At 32.9% G+C, this 6,517-nt stretch overlaps 1 long non-coding RNA gene across 1 annotated transcript; it reads right to left on the bottom strand.

The window, feature by feature from the left end:
* Positions 1–225: 225 nt before the first annotated feature.
* On the bottom strand, positions 226–2,961 carry LOC139907346 (uncharacterized). The gene is made up of 3 exons (XR_011783892.1): positions 2,046–2,961; positions 1,226–1,806; positions 226–1,054 (listed from the first exon to the last, which is right to left on the bottom strand). It is a non-coding gene; the product is annotated as an uncharacterized lncRNA (long non-coding RNA).
* Positions 2,962–6,517: the final 3,556 nt, after the last annotated feature.

Genomic DNA, 6,517 nt, shown 5'->3' with positions numbered 1-6,517 from the left:
GGTTTCTGTCCTTTTGAAAACAGCACCTAAGTATAAAGTATCTTATTACTTATAAGCAATATATAACTAAATAACCATGACATTGCACATATAAAAATGGTGACTTACTACTGATATTTACAGGTTACTGTTGAGAGAGGAGAATATTACTATCATCTGGCTAATAGTAGAAAAGGAGAATTGGCTCTAAAAGGAATTCAAATTGTATATTTAATTATTATTGGATCGGAATTAAGTAAGAGTATTAATTATTAATTGACAACAATGCCTGTTATTTGGAGACATAATAGACAAACTTGAAGGATTAATTAAACAAATAGGTTGACTTATGATTTCAATAAAAAATATAGAAATAATAATATAATTGTTAATATTTATTGTAATTATAAAAACAATGTGGATGAACTCCAACATTACACCGTAAACACTCAAATGTTTCCCTTCTCTTTCTTATAGGCCTTTACAACGTTTTAATTGAGAGAGAAACATGATAAGGTGGGACCATCGTCGCCTCTCCAACTTTCACCACTTACTACTATCAAAATTAGATTGGGACCGGGTCTATGTCTCGGTGTTCCATGTTTTGTGAGAGTCTCTTCTAAATGCTGATGGATGAATTCTAAGTAAGTAATTTATGAATTTGTTTTAGCCTTCATAATTCGCCAGACTTGAACAGCAGAAAAACTAACAGACAAGTTAAAAGTAAGCTACCCCCACTTTCTGCATTGAATTCTTCTTCGATTTATAGCCGACATTGCATCGAAAAGATCAACTCTTCCATGTCTTTATAATATTTTGAAACTCTATCAGGAACTATCAGATTCGCATATTTCTTATTTAATCTATTCCATCTTCTTGCCTTGCAATAAGGAATATCTTTGAAGCTGTTGGGGTCTAAGTTCACTGCATTATTACATTTCCACACAACTACTGCAAAATTTTAATAGAATTTAGTCTCCATATTTCCCGTCTCAAATTCTTTCTTGACCATTTTTTGCAAGTCAAAGGAATGGCCCCAGCCTGTTTTGGCGCATTGTCCCAGTTCCAACAATACCTGCATAAATAACAAAAAGACATTTGACTTATAAAATGAATGCAATACAAACTATTAAATCGATAATTCTGTAAATATTTACATTCGGTTTCATCATAATTATAATCTACTTATGAATAAATAATTTTAAAAATATCTAAAAGAAACCTATTACGTTTAATGAAAATTTACCTTTACACCTTATCTACTTCAAAAGAGGAATAGAAGTAAATAAATTATTAAAGAAAACTTGGCTTATTTACAAGTTCCATCACCACATTTGGACCCTTACAACCCATGATTTTTTCAATGTCAGTGCATATACGACAATAAGGCTCAACGAACACAATATGAGCAGTGCTACTGCAAAGTGCCCATACCTTGAAACCAAAATTTAGAAATAGCAAGAATATTCTATAAAAATCAAAAGTAAGACACATAAACTTACTTCTCTGGCTTGCCACGAATATGCTACTTGTCTCCATGTGATCCATAGTACTGTATCATTATCTCATCCACATTTAAAGTTTGGGTCTCAAGCATGTACTTCGTACTTTTACTGTTAATATTTGAAAATAGAAGACAGAGTTTGAAGAACCCAAAAGGTGTAGTCGAGGGGGTTGGTATTAGGCCTGCCGTGTCCGTTATATAAAAACCGAGGTCATCAAAGCCACTATCAGTAAGAAATGGGACGCCATGCCAGAGGAATACATCGACAGTGGGTGTCAGGCCTTCCACTGCCGTCTGGAAGCCATAATTGCCGCTAAGGGTAGCTATATTAATGATTAAGAGAGTTCATAAAAACAACTATGCATAGTATTGATTTTGAAGAAATTCTGATGTTAATAAATAAATTATATCTCGTTGAAGTTTAAAATTCAAAGTGTTCAGATTTTAATGGAACAACGGTTACGTCATTGATTAATTTTTGTTGAAATTAAAAATATTTATTATAATAAAATGCATTAAATGTATGTTTTCTGTTGGAATAATGATAAAATGATGCTCTTACCTCATTTTGTAAGCAAATCCTTGTCTTTTCTTGTATGAATAACACAGTGAAACACTCATTTTGTACAATTAAGTTCAAGGGAAAAAAGGAATATATCTTTGGGTGCAGAATCCAAAACTGATCTCAGTTTTTCTCTCAGTCATTTGAATTCTAAAATATCTGAGATTATATTAATTAGCATAATCGTTCAAACTATTTTTTACCCTTTAAACAATTCCCGAATTAAAATTGGTGTTTAAAAATACTTATGTAAAATTGTTTTGATTGATTCTGTATCTTGTTCTGAACTCGATATATTTCCATTTTAAGGCTGAAGAATGATGAAAGATGATACTCTTTTTTAGACCTTTATAATTTATTCATAATTCATAGTGATGAGAAATAATCATATTCCAAACGATCGGCAATAGAACACCCCTTCTGGGCTCCCACGGGTTGGATTGACACAAACTTCTTTACCTTTAAGCTTGGTTGTGACCGTACGGGTACTTATTAGGTTTTTGCAGCAGGATCTGATACACTCTGGAATACCTTGTTTTTCCATTGAATGAAATTGGATCCAATCAATTGCACCTGTAAAATAAAAACTGACTAAAAGTTTGCATTGCTGTTGATAGATGGATTTTTCTATGGTTTCGGGCACTTGTGAAAGATCAATTTTAAAATCGAGTATCAATTTGCCATACAATGTGTCTTTTTGACAGTGTCAATTCAACTCAATCCAACTCGGAGTATTTGAGCTAAAAACAAAAATTGTCTCGTGATCAATAATTTTTTAGAGGAAAGCACTTACTTTTGTCTGAGAGCATCGCTGGAAGGATTGTTTTAAAAGGAAACTATGTTGAAAAATAAAAAAATCAGAATAAATGTCTTGTATCTTTGTTAGGTTGCAAACTTTTCAGACCAACCTCTTACATCAGTAACGCCCACTCAAGTTCGAGTTACCCGACTTCTACTCTATTCTCTTCTATTTTAATTTGCTGTACTGTTCTTATCATGACGTCCTCCCAAGAGTACAAAGTAATCTTAAAATGATTATACATATGTACAAGATGTTGCTAAAGAGAAAGAGACATCTTTCATCTGTGTGCCTTCTTATTTTACATTCATCATAGAAAAGAAAGAGTAGGGTTTCCCTGAGCAGAAATGATTAAGAATTGAAGTACCAGCCTCAACGAGTTAAAGTTTTTTTATCTCACAATGTATGTACTTTTTCACATCTGTCATTTTTTTTTTAGATTACAAATATTATTACATGGTTAATATTTCCTCTGGTTTTTTGGGGTTTTTTTTTTGCTAAAAAAAACTGGGAACTTCGTGGTATGTATTTATATTTTTACATCTAAATGAACAAAAAATGAATTAACATCTTCAGATTGTCTTAGTGAGTAAAAAAAAGTTATTCCATTTACAGAACTTTTTAGATGGAATAAAAATTTAATTTACTTTAACAAATAGTTTCTAAATTTTTTTTTGGTAGGGAACCTGACAAAAGTACATAAAAGTTCAAGGTGCCCCCCGTTTTAAATATTATTAAAAATGCCACAGCATAGCCTAAAAGTAAATGTCTGGTTTATTTAGAAGATAAAGTAATGAACAGAACTGTCAAAAAAAAAATATTATTATAACTTTAACAGGTTTACAAAGTACTTCATACGCTGGCTTGATCAGTAAAGTGATATCACATGAACCCAACAACAATAACGGGAGAACCAACAATAACAACTTCTTTGGTAAGAAATAAAGAAAATAATCACATAAGACCACACGAAGAATGTTAGAAGGTCGGGGAACAGTACCACGAGCTTTATGAATTACCCATACTTAAACCATATTTAAATCATTCAAAACATAAGCTTCCATTAATATTTGAGATGATATTTCTGTAGATAGTCATAAGAGACACAGAGAAATTACATTTAAAAAATAAAAATTAAAAGATCACCTTGAATTTTGACAGATTTAAATTTTCTTAGAGCGCTATGTTAGAATTAGTCCAAGAGCCTGTCACAAAAAAATCACTCCGTACGGTAAAGAAGGTTCGACTCCCTGGAATTACTTATGTCACCTAGAGCATTGAGTTGCTGGATGAGACACCCCTGAAAATAGTTTCCAGACGGTTCATTTGAACCATAAGGTACATGGACAATACTTGTACCAATATATAGTACTATGCTAGAACATCATAAAAAACAAAGATTGATAAAAAATTCGGTCAGGAACTTGAGTTCAAGCTTCTAGAAAGTACACCCCCTAAGTTAAAACCATATGTTGTTAATGTTTTATCAGGAAATCATAACAATCCTATCTCAGGGATATATAAGCATAATTCTCATATGAATGAAGTACTTGGCTTTATATTCTGCAAATCACTTCCTGTCTATCATCCCTTCGCAGGTTGTGACTATACATTATCATTCAATGGAAAGGGAACAATAAAACCACTAAATCTCCTCCAGAAAACAAAAAAGTCCAGTGAGCTTGTTTTCGATGAAGTTGGCATCCACTATTGCCGCAGTTGAAATGTTTGTGTGCACCAAGAAGAAAATGACATCTGTAAATAAAGTGCAGTTCTAGTTAGTTTTAGAAAAGTACAAAACAAAGAAAGCTAAGCAACGAATCACATGGTTGCAGAAGTTGGAAGGGATTTCTTTACCACCATGTTGTAGATCAGAACTCTAAAAGATACGTCGCACTCGTTTTGTTGCAAGACGGTGGCTTATTGTAACTATGCCGACCCAAGCAGAATTATTTCCTCAAGAGTATGGATAGAAGGATGTAAATTGTTGCTAACAGTTGGTGTGGTTTGTGGGTGATTTCCCATCTCTTCCAAGAAGATAGTGCAAACGTAAGTTGCCAATTGCATGTTTGCCTAACAAAATTTTGTGGATCAAAAAGTTTTCCAGAAAAAACTGAAAGTGTTACAAACTGAAAAAGTGTGCAAAATCCCCCCCGCCCCCCACCTAATGGTTAGAATAAATTAAAAACTGTTCATTTATTGGATAAAAATACTGAATTCAGTTTAAAAACTGAAAAATATCGTGCCTTAATTTTGTCTAACTAAACCCCCTACATCCAAATTACAATATATCTCAATTTTAAAAACATGTAAATGGATAAAATTGTTTAGGAAATTCTATTTCTTATGTGATTCTTCTTTAAGTGCCTGTTGACAAGGATTACGATAGTAATGATGAAAGGGAATACATTGATGAGGAGATTTTAAATCCACGGCAAATGTCTTTGTAATTTTCATTTCAATATGAATCTATAAACTTTATAATACAATGTGTAAATGAAACTAGGGTGAGATTGGGATTGTTATAATGTCTTGATAAATCGTTATCAATATTTTGTTTTAATTTAGCGAGGAGGAGCAGTACTTTTTTGAGGGGTCTGACTTAATTTTCCCTGACGGATTTTTTTTTGTTCAGTCCTCGTTTTTTATTATGTCCTGACATAGTACTATATACCAATCCAAGTTTTGTCGATGTATCTTATAGGGTCAAAAAATGCAAATTTTACGGGCTTTCGGGATACTTTGTGGGGGGTTTAGACTCAAGTTTCCTTACGGTTCAAATAAATCAACCGTACGCTATTTTCACGGGGGTCTGGAGGTCAACTCCAGGAGGAGGGGCAGGCTGACAAACATAAATTCAATTTTCTAGGTGGCATAAGTAATTTCATGGGGTCAAGCCTTCTGTAGCTTATGGGTTGATAAATGATTATTTTTTATTTTAAATACTAATAAAGAGGCAATGCTGGTAAAACGTGAGATTCGACATGTTGCAATGATTTACTGACGGTTTTGTAAGTGTTTTTAACAATTAACTTTTGTTTTCCTAAAAACCTACTACGTGTGTTTTTCAAAAGGACAATTGATAAAAATCTACAAACTATTTTTTTTTGTGTCACCTGTCTAATTTTAATAGCCCTCAGTAAGGTTGTGTCCTTATCGCTCTAGCATGTCCTGTTCTAATAGTTTAAGTCGAATTGAAACTGCACGATATTGCTTATTGGTACCAGTTCTTATGTTTTTATTCCTTTATAGAATATATAAAGAAAATGCAATATATATTAGAAAAAATCGTGTCCACTCATTTGGGAGCGCTATTTTTTGCGTACATCTTTTGAGCGAGTCTTTTTTCAGCGCGAATCATTTCAGCTTACTTCTATTTGGCGCGGTATCATTTTGGCGTATCATATATATATATTATATTAGAATTACCTTCAATCAAAAGTAAGGATCGTATCATCACTAATTAGTCGAATAACAACAATAAATATAAACATATTGATGCTAAGCAGTAAGTAAATCTTAATTTCTGTTCTTGATGGGACATGGGATCCGTTCCGTTTACTTCGTGTATGCAGTATGTCTGGCTTGAGCCTTGAAATAGACTCTCATATTATGCCGGAGGAGTCTGACTCTTTAAGCGACGCAATGGGCAATATCTTTTAGTGGCTCGAAG

Source organism: Lepeophtheirus salmonis, chromosome Z, assembly GCF_016086655.4.
Source record: "Lepeophtheirus salmonis chromosome Z, UVic_Lsal_1.4, whole genome shotgun sequence".
Taxonomy (NCBI): domain Eukaryota; kingdom Metazoa; phylum Arthropoda; class Copepoda; order Siphonostomatoida; family Caligidae; genus Lepeophtheirus; species Lepeophtheirus salmonis.
Note: the sequence above shows the minus strand (reverse complement) of the source record. Positions and strands in the feature narration are given on the sequence as shown.